At 39.2% G+C, this 16025-nt stretch overlaps 1 protein-coding gene and 1 pseudogene across 3 annotated transcripts in view; both read right to left on the bottom strand.

Moving 5' to 3' along the window:
• Positions 1-16025, bottom strand: part of ATP10D (ATPase phospholipid transporting 10D (putative)) — a 109766-nt gene that overhangs the window by 77429 nt on the left and 16312 nt on the right. The window lies entirely within an intron of this gene.
• Positions 1556-2187, bottom strand: LOC130848034 (protein BTG1-like; annotated as a pseudogene).

Below are 16025 nucleotides of genomic sequence, written 5' to 3'. Positions count from 1 at the left end.
TGAGAAGTAAGCCGCATTCAGTAGGATACAAACAGAAATCCAAACAATCACAAAAGACAGGCAAGTCATAAGATGACTTTCATACCCCTGATCTCATCCTCAACCCTTCGCTCTAAAATTCATTCTATGTTTGTGAACAGACCATGTTCCACTTGCGCGGCGTTTTCCAAGCTCCCCTGACGAAGTCCTGAGAGCCCTGTTAATCATAGTCCCCCAGGCCCTTCCCCTGGAGATTCTGATTCAGAGGCTATAGAATGGGGCCCACGAATGTGGAATTTAATAAGTACCCAGGTGACTTATCAAGGAGGTTGCCAAGTATAACCTGTACCCTGCACTTGTGCAAATGCTGCCCTCTCTTTCTGGTGGGCTTATCGGTCATATACCCACTCACCACACTAGCCTCTCTTCACTTTGTAGACTCTTTTAGCTTTACCTTAGGGTGGGGGAGATGGGGAAGGACCCACACAGGAGATACAGTAGGGCATTCCCTTCTCTGCTCCCATAACAGTCCTGAGCACCGCTCAGTCACTGCACTTGCTTCAGTGCGCTGCGAGCGGCTTCATTCTTCAGTCAGGGAATGCAGCTAAGTCCTTTCCAGACTCCACAGAGTCTAATGCTTGGCCAAAGTGAGGGTGATCAACAAATGACCATCAGTCATTGAATTTTATAGAAAAGTAATAGTATGGGAAATGGAAACAAAAACACCCCATTTCCTCTTTCAACGGCTCTGCCTGGCTTTCCTGCCGCAAAAGGAAAAGGTGAAAGTTTGAGGCAACAGATGCAGACACTTCCAGCTTGTGGTTGCATTATCCTACCTTTATTTATAGAAGGAACCTACTTCTGCAGGCCTGAAAGACTTTTCCAGGAAATCATTCTTTCCTACCAGATTTATAAGACCAATAAGCGTATAATAGTGATTAAGAGCACAGACTCAGGAGCCAGACACCGACATCTATTCCTGGCACCTCCTCTTGCCACGTAACCTTGATCAAAGGGTTGTTGTGAGGATTAAGTGAGTTAATATACATAAAGCCCTTAGAGCAGCGTGTGAACCACAGTAAGTGCTAGGTAAAGATTAACAACTGTGGTGATAATCTGGGAAATGTTCTCTCAACTACAGTATTTATTCAGAAGTGTTCACTGAGCATTGGTATGCATAGCATTGATAGTAACGACCCTACCCAGTTACTCATCTATGTTTAATTTCTTAAAGCGTATGTAACTCACACTCAACCACCTGGTCCCACGCAGCTTTAGCAATGTTGCTCTTCATTGAACTGGAGAGTCTGCCAGGCAACCAACTAGCTGAACAGAGAAATAATCTCTCAACTCTGCAAATTCTACTGCAGAGAAAGGCTCTTTGAAACACAGATCTGTGTTAAAGGGATTGATGTAAAAATTTAGGTAACTGAAACCACCCTAGGACTTCATTCCCTAGCAAATACGGTGATTATTTTATTCGGGCTCACAGGCTATTAAGTCATTGAAAGGTACTGTCCAAACTATGGCACTGTCACTTAAAAAAAATTTTTGTACCGTTCTACCTTGTGCCATATCTTCACAGCTTGTGACATGGTTGAAATTCCATAATCCATCCCCAAAAGGAGCCCACCCAAAGCAAAAATCAAATTTATCCATCCATTATAAGATGATCCATCCACAGACTATATCTTAACCTGATACAGTCAACATATTGTCGTTTCCAGAAGGGCTTGTTCTGCCCAAGAGAAGTTGCTCCTTACAGCTGATTCTGCTGTCTACCAGTTGCACGCTGGTGCTGTTTTGGGTGCTACCTCCTGCTGGTGAGGCTTCCTACAGCACACAGATGCAGCCATCCTCTCCAACTCTGTCCGACACTTCGAAGGGGTCGACCCAGAAGGTGAGTTTACTTGGGAGAAGCCTGAACAGCTCCTGACTGCTCGGTCCAATCCTTTGTGCTGCCTGTCCAATCAGAGGGTCCATTTTATGGTTGATGTGAATACAATGGTAACCCGATCCTTTGCAGGGCTCTTCCGGGAACCCATGCTGTTTACAGTGTTCTGCCAGGAGCTCCTGCAGGCTCTGGCTTAAGGTCTGCAGCTGTCGCTCGCTCGTGAGCCCCTTGGTGCGGAGGAACTTGGAGAGGAAGGGCACAGAGGCAGCAATGTCGCCTATCACGGCGGCGGCCCGGGTATAGAAGGGATGCATAGCGGGGCGGGCGGGGGCGGCCCAGGGCAACTGGGGCTCCCTCACAGGTCAGAGGGCTGGGAGGGAGAGAGAGCATGAGGGACGGACGGCCACTTTTTTTCTCCTTTCTTTATAGTAAATAAGTTACTTTCGAGACCGGAGGCGGCAAGGGAGAGGAAGAGATGAGCGCCTGCGGGCTGGTCACGCTGCTCTGACCTCCCCAGCTGCCTCTGCCTCCAGCTCTGCAGCCTCCGAAGCTCCCAACAGTTGCATTTCCAGCTATGACGGCCCCTAACTTCATTTTTCAGTTTAAGAGCAAACTACTACTGTGTGAAAATCTGGATTACAACAAATTTGCTGCTGGTTAATGATGGAAAATACCATTAAAGATTAACTATGAGGGTGACTCAAAAATTATCTGCACTCTGGCTATAGAACTTATTTTAATTAACTTTTAGAAAAGACAAATACATCATTTTTTGACATAATCTCCTTGCTTTTCAATACTCTTTGTCCATCCGTCAACAAGCTTTTGTATTCCCTCATTTAAAAATGTTTTAGGCTGAGCTGCAAGCCACGAATGCACCGCTGTCTTCACTTCTTCATCAGAAGTGAATCTTTGCCCTCCCAGGACTGCTTTCAAGAGGACCAAACAGGTGAAAGTCCTATGAAGCAAGATCAGGACCATAGGGAGGATGCTTTAACACCTCAAAACAAAGTTTTTGCAGAGGGTCGACAGTGTGGGCAGAAGTGTTCAGATGTGCACTGTCGTGCAAGATCACCACACCCTTGGATAGCAGTCCACTGGGTTTAATCCAAAGTTGAGGCTGCAGCTCTTCAATAAACATCTCCACCCATTCATACACACTTTGCAACAAAACACTTTCTTCATACTGCAAGGTCTGCAATAAATAACAGCACCAGGTACACCCTCAGATCACAAAAAACAAATCACTGCATGCTGCTCTTCTTTCATGCAAATCACAAGTGGGGCATCCATTTTTGCTTGCACCGCAGTTACAAATGAACTGATGTAACATGTTCACACCTGCACAGCAGTGATTGGGGAGACAGTTGCCTTGAGCAGAAAGCGCTGATAAGACAGTGCAGCCAACAGAAGTTTTAATATAACTGGAGTGTGGATAATTTTTGACTCACCCTCATATATGAAAGGACTGCATGTTCCTGGGCTCAGCATGGCTACTTGAAGCCTAATATTACACAGAAATGTGGTGTCCAAAGCCACCTGACTCTGGACACCTTGCTTTAAGTGACATTAGCATTTTATCTGGAATTTAAAAGTTAATTAATATGACCACAAATCCTAAAGACAAAGATTCTTAATACATGTTAACACTAGGAGAGAGGGATTGGATATGAGATTAACACAAACTAAATGCAACATACACCCAACTCTCAATACCATTTCATATCAAGGTAACTAAATGGTAGAAAAAAAATTTTTATTATAATAATCATTTATCACCATCATATAAATATCTGTACTAAAAATATGTAACTATAAACTTCTTTATAATTGCCACAGAAAATTTTAAACCAATTTCACTTATGAATATTGTTGGAAAAACTTGATAAAATTTAGCAGATGAAATACAACTCAAAAGAACGGCTGCTGGAAAAAGAGACACAGATGTAGAGAATAAACATATGGACACCAAGTGGCAAAAGCAGGGGTGGGGGTTGGATGAATTGGGAGATTGGGATTGCCATGTATACATTACTAATGAGAAAAAAATATCAAATTGCACACTTTAAATACATGCAGTTTTTTGTATGTCAATTATATCTCAATAAAAGTTCTAAAAAAAAAAAAAAAAAAGAATGGCTACTGACGGTTTGGAGGAGTTGACAGCATCCTAAACTGACCGCCAGCAAGGAAACAGAGACCTAGGTCCTACAACCACAAGGAACCGAATTCTGCCCGCAACCTGAATTAAGTTGGAAGTGGATTCTTCCCCAGAGTTTTCACAGGAGCACTCAGCCTGGAGAACATCTTAATCTCAGCCTCTGAGAACCTGAGCAGAAAACCTAATCTCACTGTACCTGTACTTCTGTCCTACAGAATTATATACTAATTATACACTAAGCTGGAGTTGTTTTAAGCCACTAAATTTATAATTACTTACAGAAAATTAATGCAGAGGGTCCAAAAGTAGATCCTTGTATAAATAGGAAGGTAATATATGGCAAAACTGGAATTTCAACTCTAGGTCTTACCTATATGTACAAGAATGTATATTGTAGTTTGGGTTTTTCTGGCACTAACAATAACCTGGAAATATGAAACTCAACTGGAGAACAACTGACTAAATCTTAACATATCCACATTCTGGGATATTTTGCATATATTAAAAATAACATTTCTCTATCCATTGACCTGGACTGATGACTATTATGTATTAAAGTAAAAAAGAAAATGACAGAGAAATGTAATAACCCAAAATTTGTAAAAACGAATGAGGAACAGACCAAAATGACCGACCTGGGTTCAAAGACTGGTGAGGAGAACTTGGACACAGTTTGTTTCACTTTAGTTTACTACCTAATCAGTAAACAGGATTTGCAAAGATCTAGGATATACATGAGTCAGTGTAGCTCCTATCACCTGCCTAGTTCCTCGTGAAGCTATGACTATTTAGTAGTTTTGTCAGCTGTGGGAAATGAGGAGCCCACCAGGTCACAAGATCCTGGAACACAAGTCCACTGCTTTTTCAAATTTTTAGGCTGTAAGAGGGTAACATTATCACAGAAGGGTCTACTGATTAGCAACCAAGGACTGTCTTCTTGCACCACAGATTCATAGGTCTAGGTTCTATTTCTTACTGCATCGTTTAATCAACAATTGGCCTGGCCTTGGCTTACTTCACTTGATTACACAAACTCCCTGGATGTGTGTATGTTTATATACATTTGCAAGGACACGAATACAAGTACAGAATAATTCACACAAGGCTGTAAATATTGGTTATCTCAAGGAGGGAATACAAAGGGAATAGAAAGATATTGTTAAATTTTCTTTCTTTTCTTTGCTACATTGAAAATGTATTGGGACTTCCCTGGTGGCACAGTAGTTAAGAATTAGCCTGCCAATGCAGGAGACATGGGTTCAAGCCCTGGTCTGGGAAGATCCCACATGCCATGGAGCAACTATGCCCATGCACCATAACTGCACTCTAGAATCTTCAAGACACAACTACTGAGCCTGTGTGCCACAACTACTGAAGCCCGTGTGCCTAGAGCCAGTGCTCCATAATAAGAGAAGCCACCACACTGAGAAGCCCATGCACCACAACGAAGAGTAGCCCCCCGCTCACTGCAACTGAGAAAGCCCATGCTCAGCAAAGAAGACCCAACATAGCCAATAAGTAAAATAATTTTTAAAAAACTGATTTATAATTTGTTTAAAGTGTTTGAAGGAAGAAGTTGTAATTAATAGCTATGAAACAGTCTAATGCTGCCCTTAGCATTAGGTCTGCGTGATGCTACATAATCCAATATTCCTTTCACTCAGAGAAGTGGAAAAAAGAGAAGTTGAAAAGAAACAGAAGTTCCGAAATCTACAAGCTGTCGATTTTAAGCATAAAATCAATTAAGTTCAAAACTAAATATAAACCAAGAATTGCTTAGAGAATAAATACTAACTTCTATAATGATTATTACTGCTTATGATCATGTCATTTAAATTTCACAACTTGGTGTGGAGTTTCATTTCCATTTTTCAGAGGAAGAAACAAAAGGTCAAGAAAGGTTTTAGAACTCATGGCACGCAATTTTTGACCCCAAAGGTATGCCTTTCCAACTATACAATGCTATTTATATATAAAATTAAAAATAATGAAATAAAATCATTTTAAGCTAAATTATTTCTAACTAGGGTCTATTTTTTTCTAGATGATATTAAAAACAAGTCATTCAATAAGAGTGTACCTAAAATAGCATATCATACTATGTTCCTTCTTGTACACAAACATACTTGAAAGCAGACAGTTCTCAAAAACCTTGTTTCCTTTAATGAATGCTTAATGAAGCTTGCAGCAGGGCAGATTACCAAAGGTAAATACAGGATAATGAATTCTCTTGGGCCCAGTTAGTGTTTTAAAATTTCTGAAGTCATCACTAGCCAACAAACAACTTGAAATATATACATGATCTCACCTGTCTTAAAAAGAAAAACATTCTTGGGCTTAATCATTTCAAGATGCCCTGTTTGTGGCTATCAAACTCCGGCATGCATCAGAATGTCCTGAGCCACACCCCTGTGTCTCTGATTCAGCAGGTCTAGGGAGGGGCTCAAGAACCTACATGTTTAACAAGTTTCCAGGTAGTACTGGTGTGCTGGTCCTGGGACCCACTTTGAGAACCACCACTTTATGTAAAATAACCTGATTTCAAAATGTAGAGTTGAAATTAAGAGTGACCAGTTTATTAGATATCACTCCTGGTTTGGGGAAGCTCATCTCCTTTCAGAGTGTAGACGAAGGCTGTGTACCAATGACTTGACAGCTGATACAAGCAGGCCCTCTCATCTGAGGCTAGAATTAAGTAAAATAGTGAAGGCCTAGTTTACACAAAAAATCCCCAGAGGTTGGTGACAAGGCCTTCAGGAATGATTCTGCAGATTTAATAATGTTACAATCTGTTTCAACCAACATTTCCAAAAGCTCTGCAAGGGAGAACAGTGGGTCCTGGCCTTGGCAGATTACCTTCTTCTCAACCAAGATGAGAAAACACTAACACAATATCAAAGTTCTTATATGCTCCAAACCTTGGGAGAAAGAGAAGTTACCTATCAGGGTCAATAAAAAATACAGAGAAATTTTATAGCTATGGGTTTCTGAGAATAAGACAGGAACTGTTTTGCAGCAGACTCAAGATATGAGAGTTATCCTTGACCTGTATGTCACAAGTAACCCTTCCTGAAGCACTGTGACAGGTAACCCTCACCATGAGCCCTGATAAAACTCGGGCTGGTTCCAATCTGGGTCATCTCTGACTTGTCCAACTCTCTCTATAAGAGGCTTATTACGTCAAGGAGACCGATTCCTTATCCGCCGGATAATAACGATGGCAGCAAGATCATTTGATGTCTTTGCTGGTTTCTCTGTTGCATCAGGTGTTGGGGTGACATGTTGGGCTCCCTTAGTAATGACTGTCTTGATATCTACAAAAGGAGAAAGAGTTTTTCTTCACCCCACATAATCTTTGGAAAAGAAGGTAAATATGAACTGTTGTAAACGTATCTAATGTAGGCTTTGATGATGACAAGGATCAATTTATTTAGTGGAGAAAGTGTGGCTCTTGAATAATAAAGTTATATAATCCTCCAGATTATTCATTAGGTGGGAGGAATAAGATTTGCCATATAAAGTCACCTTGGAGTTCTGCATGCTATTTAATATTTCCCATTAATTGAACTTCTTGAACTAACTCTCCAGTAGAAGTACATAGTCTATATTTTAGAAACAAACAAAAGGCCAGGCAAGGGTAATATATCACCAAAAACACTGAACTAATTACTTTTGATAAGTGATGATTATTTCCATGAATGGAAATGCTATATTGGTATACAAGAAACTTAGTCATAGTATCTTTCACTTTGACCACTAAGAAATCTTTGTGAAAGTTTTGTCATTTTTAGGATGCTAAATGGGAAAAAGTCAACTCTACCCAAGTGCATGGCCCTTTTTAGAAAAGAATGCTTAAACCAAGCTCACTCAGTCCCAATTCGTTCAACAGCTATGACCTGAAAAATCACACTAAGGTTGATCGTGGGGAGACAGAAATGAAAGATACTGTTCTACATCAGAGAAGCAGAATGAGGCAAGTCGAACTCAGACTGAGGCAAGGAACCCTCTACAGCAAAGAGTGGCAGGCTTATATCATTGCTGATGAAGAGTCAAAATTTTCAAATACGACATGTTTATTTTGAAAGAAGGCAGAGGTATAAAATATAACTGGGGTATAGAGATGCATTGTTTTATTCTGGGAAGAGTTGCCCATTCTTAGCGTTCCCAAACTTATATTAAATATAAAGTGTCTTCAATTCTCTACTGTGAGAATAAAGCCTACACACACACACACACCCTCCCAACTGAACCCTGAAAGATTTATTGCCTCTCTTCTCCAATATACCTCAGCTTTCTTGAAGGGACCACACATCTAAACGAATTACCTTTCATTAATGCTTTGGCTCAAAATTGAATTAAGCTAGCAAAAAGACAGGGAAAATGTTGCAATTATATGCGTGTGCCTCTGTTATTGGGAACTAAAAAACAATCTCACCCATACTCATAGTGAGTTCCCACTCTTAGTCTATTCTTAAAGCTGAAAAAAACAAAACATATTGAAATGTTAATGACAGTAATCATTAATACTATGTTTTGACATTGGTAATCCCAGATGCTCCTAAAATAATATGTTATGGAAATGACAATAGAGCATGTTTTTGAGATTCTGTTATTAAACTCTAATAAAATTTTATGGATTCAATAAACCTAAGATCATAACGTCTAGCATGTATAAAGACATGCCAAATTCTGTGACAGGGATAAATATACGCTAATTTTAATTCTTATGAAAAACTACGTTATTATCCCCACTTAAATATGAGGAAACTGAGGCCCAGAGTGAGAAACTCACCCAAGTGACACAGCTTGATAAGTGGCTATCCAAGTCTAATCCAAACGTCTCGGATGCAGTGAGAGCCTTTGCAGTTATTAGAAGGCTCTGATACAGGGCAGAAACACTTGAGCAATAGGTTGGCAGGAGGCATAGAGCACCTGGTAACCTACCAAAGAACGTCAGGGTTGGGAGAAAGAACAGGATTAGCATAAGGAAAAAAGAACTTAAGTCATTTAGAAGAAAAAAACACTAAAGGCATACTTTGTTAACTTTAGTTTTTCAAATGAACTCAAATATTTGTGCTTAAGTTTAAAAAATTCATTAGATATATTCAATAGAAAGCTCTTCCACATACTTGAAATATGATTTACTACAGAAAATAACATTTATTTAAAATAAATGATTCTTTTTTAACCTGACTTCAAAATTCTCTGACCCCACAGGGACCTGTAAGCAAATGAGCCCCCAACCCTCTTCTCATTGCCTTTTATTCTTGCGTGGCTGCACTTCCTCGCTTACACAATCTGAATTTTGTAAACCCTGCTATCACTTCCTTGTATGTTCTCTCAACCTCTTAGCTCCTCTTTCACTTCTTTCTTGGCAAAACCCTTACCCTAGTTATATTCAAATCAGATCTAAATCTCTACATACTCTATTCCAATACCTGTAAGTTGAAAATCGTTGAGAGGAATACACAAGGTCCCTGATTAGTGTCACTTTTGGTTGTTGTTGTCATGTTTTGCCCTCATAATGGCAGCAACATTCTCAGAAAAATGCCAAGGAACTGGAAATAAGGAAGAACATGTGCAAAGCTATGGTGACAGAGACGTTTCCAGCATACTTAGTGTCACTTTAAATTCTTGACCATGAATCACGAGTTGGCCAGACATGCCGACTGCAATCATACCACATTTCTAGTCTCTTCACTTTCCCACTTTCATAGACAACTGTGTTAGACTTTCTCCTCACTCCTCTAATTTTCCATAGCTCCCTCTCAATGGTCTTCCTGCTGATGACCAGTTTACTGAGAAAACTAAAGCCACCAGAAGAGAATTTCTACAGATTCCCCCCACATAACCACCCTCCAGCACAGACCTCTTCCCTAAAATTCCAGATATGTACTTTTGACAGCCAACTAGGCAGCTCTTCTTCATTCGGGTTCATCTCCAAATGCTAACATGTGCAAAACGGAGCCCCCGATACTCCCCCTCAAAACCTGCTTCCACCACAGGTTAGCCCTGTCAGTTGTCACAGCTCCATCCTTCTAGATCCTCAGCCCAAAGGCTTTTGGGCCATCCTGGGTCCTGTTCCTCACAACCACATGCAGTCAGTCAGCAAATTCTTTTGGCTCTACCATTAAAATATATCTGGATTCTCATCACTTGGCACCACCTCCACCACTATCAGCCTAGTCCAGCACTACTACCTGTCCTGTTAACACTGCATTTCAAACCTGACAATTAAAAACTTTCCCCCCAATTTAAAACTCTCTAAAGGCTCCTATGTTAATTATAATAACAGCCACCAGTGTTATTATACCTGCCTCCCAATGTCCTCTCCAACCAATTCCTCCTCCCCTCCTTTATTCCATCCCCAACACAGCCTCGTCTCAGCAATCCCTATTCTCCTTCCCTTTCTTATTTTTCATAGAATTTTAAGTCACTTTCTAACAATCTATAACTATTTTTGTATTTTAGCTCTTGTTGTCTACCCCCTCTGAGTAGAAATTTCTATTTCCTTTGTCCACTGATGTAACCCAGGCTTAGAATGGTATCAGACACAGAGCAGACTTCCAATACATATTTGTGAAATGGACATATGCGTGAATGAATAAAATAATACCTCTCATATGCAGTAATGACCAGAATACCTTTAACAATCTTACACGTAACAACTCTAGAAGTGATAAAAGCTGTTATCTCGTGATATCTTAGCTATTTCATGATATTACAGCTTTTATTACACATGCTAAAATTGTTATACTTAGTTTATATGAAGATCTACAGCAGGTAACCCTAAAATGTCAGCTAACAAGACTCTGCAACAAAAGACATGAAAAAGGAAATAAAACAAGCAGAATCTATGAGGTATTTGAATTTCATTATTCTAAAACTCTTAGGAAGGAAGTTCTTCTGAGCAACCTATTTTTTCAGAAGGTTTAAGGTTTATCTCAAGTATCAAAACAATTTCATCATGATAGAAATCATTATAAACGTGTTCTCAATTTTCCTACATTTTATACAGCATCTTAAATAAATTTTCAGGCTTCCCTGGTGGTGTAGTGGATTAGAATCCGTCTACCAATGCAGGGGGCATGGGTTTGATCCCTGGGCTGGGAAGATCCCACATGCCACAGAGCAACTAAGCCCGTGTGCCACAACTACTGAGCCTGCACGCCACAACTACTAAGCCCATGCACCACAACTACTGAAGCCCTCATGCCTAGAGCCCATGCTCTGCAATGAGAAGCCATCACAATGAGAAACCCATGCACCACAATGAAGAGTAGCAACTCCTCCCCTGCCCCGTTCACAACAACTAGAGAAAGCCCGCCGTGTGCAGCAATGAAGACCCAACACAGCCAAAAATAAGTAAATAAATAAATAAATAAATTTTCATCTCAGAATTCAGCCCCAATGCTCAAAGCACCAATTGCAAAGTGCTCTGTATAGCGATGTCCTCAGGGTCTTCAGAGGCATATCCACAGGTTTTCATCCAGCAGTTCATCCTTGTTTTGAATGCTCACATCTGATTTCATAGGTTTTTATCTCCCTTGGCTGCCCAAATATCTGCCTTTATTAAGACTGAACTTACTTCCAACTACCTTAGAACAAACAAATAAATTGAATTAACAATCTCAATGGTCCTCAGGGAGCAGAATACAGAAATTTAGAAGACCTATTTGGTGAAACCTATTCTCACTGTTCAGAGATCTCTTTCCTTATATTTGTTTAATAAAGAGGTACTGAAAAGCTACCATGTGTCAGCCAAGTACTGTTCCAGGTACTGCAAACAAAACAATGAAAAGTTCCGTGTAAACTCTGTGATTCTTGTCCTCAAAGAGCACACAGGCCAAGGAGAGGGATCAGGCATGAAGTTCATGAGATTCTCTCATTACCCGAAATACTTCAGAGATGAATCCCCGCGAGACAAACTTTGACATGTTTATGGCCAGGTTTCAGAGCAGCAAACACTAAGAGACTTAAAACACTAACCAATAGACAAGTAAGTTCTGAAATAGAGTTAGACCCGATAAGTGCCCACTTTGAAAACTAGAGCCAAAGTATCTTTTTAAACTGGCAGAAGAACACAAATTTCCTAGTGTGCTATCTTTGCTCACTCATATGAAACAGGACAACATTTAGCTCTATGAGATAAGCTATGTGTGTATTTGTGTGTGTGTGTGTGTAAAACATGATAAACACACTATTGTAATTCTAAAGATATGTTTTAAAAATTATTTGAAAGAAAGGGGAATAAGCTATAATTATTTGCTTCATATCTGCTCTATAAGGCCATCTGGTTCTGGGACTTCCCTAGTGGTGCAGTGGTTAAGAATCCACCTGCCAATGCAGAGGACACAGGTTCGAGCCCTGGTCCAGGAAGATCCCACATGCCATGGAGCACCTAAGCCCGTGCGCCACAACTACAGAGCCTATGCTCTAGAGCCTGCGAGCCACAACTACTAAGCCCACATTCCACAACTACTGAGCCCACGCGCTGCAACTACTGAGAAACCCGCAGACCACAACGAAGAGTAGCCCCTACTCACCACAACTAGGGAAAGCCCTCGCAGCAACAAGGATCCAACGCAATCCACCCCCCACCCCACCAAAAAAAAAGACCATCTGGTTCACTGCTTTAACTAGTAACTGGACAATGCCCAGCACATGGCAAGTAGTCAATGAATATTTTTAAATAAATTAACCAATGTCCAGTCAGGTTCATGGTGGTATATAATGTATCTCTTCAAATAAGAAAAATCTCAAGAGCATAAAGGTCAAGGAATCAAAAAAGTGTGCAAAAAAGTATTATTGAATGATGGAGTGGGATTCTTTGCTGGGATTCTACTTGGTCAATTCCATCCTGATCTTCAAAATCCAAGATGACCCAAAGCCACCGACCTTTAACAGAGATAACAATTATATTTGTCCTCAGACTATTGATGACTTAAGTTGTATTAAATCAGTGATCCTTGACCGGGTGCAATTCCTCTCCCCATTCAGGAACATTTGGTACTACCTAGACACATTCTTGGTTGTCACAACTGAGGGCCTGAGTGCTAATTGGACAGATGCCATGGATGCTGTTATAACACACAGGACAGCCCCCCACAGCAAATGATAACCTGGCCCCAAATGCCAACAATGCCACTGCTGAAAATGCTGGTCTACAGCAAGCCACCACATTGGTTCAAGGGAGAGGTAACTAGCAGAGTAGAAAGAGGAGATTTTCGGTCAGTCATGAATTCAAATCCTGACTCTAACCATTTGGCCCCAGTGAGACTTTGTATAACCCTCAGTTTCCGCATCAGGAAAATAAAACCTCTTTAGGTTTGTTGTAAGAAGTTAATATATGAAAGGTATATGACACATAATAGACCAATCAATGGCAGCTATTCTTACTATTATGAGTGCCCTTAATAATCACGTGATGCCAACATCTCTGCCAGGTAGGAAAAGTATTTTAAAGATGATAAGGCTTAGCAACTTAAATAGGACATTCAGAATTTTAAAGCTGGGAAATATTCTTAAGTATCCAACTAAATACTTTATAAACGAGAAAACTGAGATTCAGGATGCTGACTTGCCCAATATTACACATCAAGTCAGTGGCAGCTCATATAAAATAATCCAGCTCTTCCATCCACTACCATTTTATTACTCACATACATATATAGTAGGCTTTTATTAATCTTTAAATTGTCATTATTTATGAATGTGTCATAAATTAGTTAAATCAATTTGAATACAAGATCTTATGCCTGCTAAAATTTTATATTATAGTATCCTTAGACCTTAAAAGAACCAAGATTCATCCAGATTTGTATCTATTTGAAAATTTTCACAGCTAATTTATAGGAGCTGCCCTATTGTTTCAGTTTCATCCTAAGGAGTCCAGTAATCACTCACAATGGCCTACTTTTTATAGTGATACTTTATAAAAGCACTACTAGAAATTATTCATTTGTGGGTTTAAATATTTACAAGAACATACTTGAGAAAAGAGTATGAACAAGCACACAGAAGCTGACAAACTGCAAATAAATAGAAAAAAATAGTTTTTCAACTTTGCTAGTAACCAATCTGAGAAAAGCAGTTGAAGCAGTAGTATTTTTTCCTTGAATGTAGCAAGGAGTTTCTTTATTCATGGTACTTAATGAGGCAAGTTTTCACATAGTGCTGGGGGAGTCTAATCTGCTTTTAATTTTCTGGAGCCAAAATGTAATATGTCTTAAAAATGTTCATTCTCTTTGGCCCTGAGTAGAAAGATGATCAACTCAGCACTGGAAAGCACACTAACCCAAATGTCCAGATAAAGGTAAATTGTTAAATCGTGGTATATCTAAATGGTAATATACTACAGCTATTAAAATGATGTTTAAATACATTTTATGAGCAAGAAGACACTTAAAGTTTACAAGGTTAGCTATTTATTTTTTGACTGTGCTGCGTAGCTTGCAGGATCCCAATTCCCCGACCAGGGATGGAACCTGGGCCCCTGGCAGTGAGAGTGCAGAGTCAAAACCACTGGACTGCTGGGGAATTCCCTATAAGATCTTAAATCATGATTTAGACCTGTATATAGATATGATCTCAAAAAGAATATACACATATATGTATACATATATATAATTATTTATATATGTAAATGTGGGATGAAATATTTTTGAAAACCTTCACACTGGTTATTTTGAGGCAGTATGTAAGTAGATGATTTTAAAGTATCATTTGTAACTGTCCCTTCTTTCCATGAACATACATATTTACTTCATAATTAGAAGACAGACCTTTATTTCAATCAAAAACTATTCCAAAACTCTAATCATACAAAACCTATGCAACTTTAAGCTTCTGTTTTGTTTTAAGAACAGCCTTAAGAAATGTAAAATAAGCATGCTGCCTCAACACTGAAAAAGAATATTCACATCCAAGTCCACAAGCAGCATGTGTATGTATTACTAACAATTCTCCATATTATACCAGAGAAAACAAGAAAACCATACTTGAATATATAAACTTCATCATAAAGGCAATATACATGTGTCCTTGCAAAGAAGTTTTGAATGTAATTAAAAATGTTGCAAAGCCAACTAAAGCATTCAGGTCTCTTTTGCACAAAAGACAATTGCTAAAAATATCTCATAGATATGGCTGGTTAAGTTTTAAGAGAGAGCTTACTTAAATGGGCAGATGGTTTTAAGAGACTTTCTTCTTAATGAAATTTAGGTTTGAAATAGAATGTAAATGATATTCTGCAGAAGAAAGTTCAGAAAATTGTTATAGTATATTACATACTTACGTAGAGGATATATGTTTCTAGATATCAAAGTAATCTCAAAATCTCAAAAATAAGTCTGTTATGCTTTTCAAATATCACCTCCATTGCTCTATTTTAGAAATTAAAGTCAGTGGGGGAAAAACAATAGTTGTAGATCAGAGGGCTTTAAATCCTACTTAAGAACCTATTTCAAGATTCTTTCTGTTGATTCCTAATATCTTCATAACATGACCGATCTAACAATATTCTGAAGTGACCGTGTTCAACACCACAAGGGCCTGGCAGGATAAAGAAAGCTGACAAACAACATTTCCAGCAATAAATGAGAGAATCTGACTAAATCCAAAGTGTGTTAAAAGAATATAGCCTACGTTGTATACAGATGCACTATGGAAACAATTTTATGCTGGGACTCTAACTTCAATCAACTTATAGAATTAATTGATAACTTTAATGCTCACAGTAGAAATCAATATCATTCCCCACCTCTACAAAGACACTCAGGGAAAACTTGATTTCCTACGCACAAACTCTCTACTGAGAGTCATAAGGATTCATATCCGCTTCTTTTAATCATCCTCCAAAAACGTACCTAAGATCAAACAATGGGAAAAAACACTCCCCTTTTCTCCGTTATGAAACACTTACGAAATGTTCATTTTAATTATGTCTTGCAAGGGAATTTGTTGCCAGGAAGTAAATAATAACATAAAACC

The sequence above is a fragment of the Hippopotamus amphibius genome, chromosome 3, assembly GCF_030028045.1.
Source record: "Hippopotamus amphibius kiboko isolate mHipAmp2 chromosome 3, mHipAmp2.hap2, whole genome shotgun sequence".
NCBI lineage: Eukaryota > Metazoa > Chordata > Mammalia > Artiodactyla > Hippopotamidae > Hippopotamus > Hippopotamus amphibius.
Note: the sequence above shows the minus strand (reverse complement) of the source record. Positions and strands in the feature narration are given on the sequence as shown.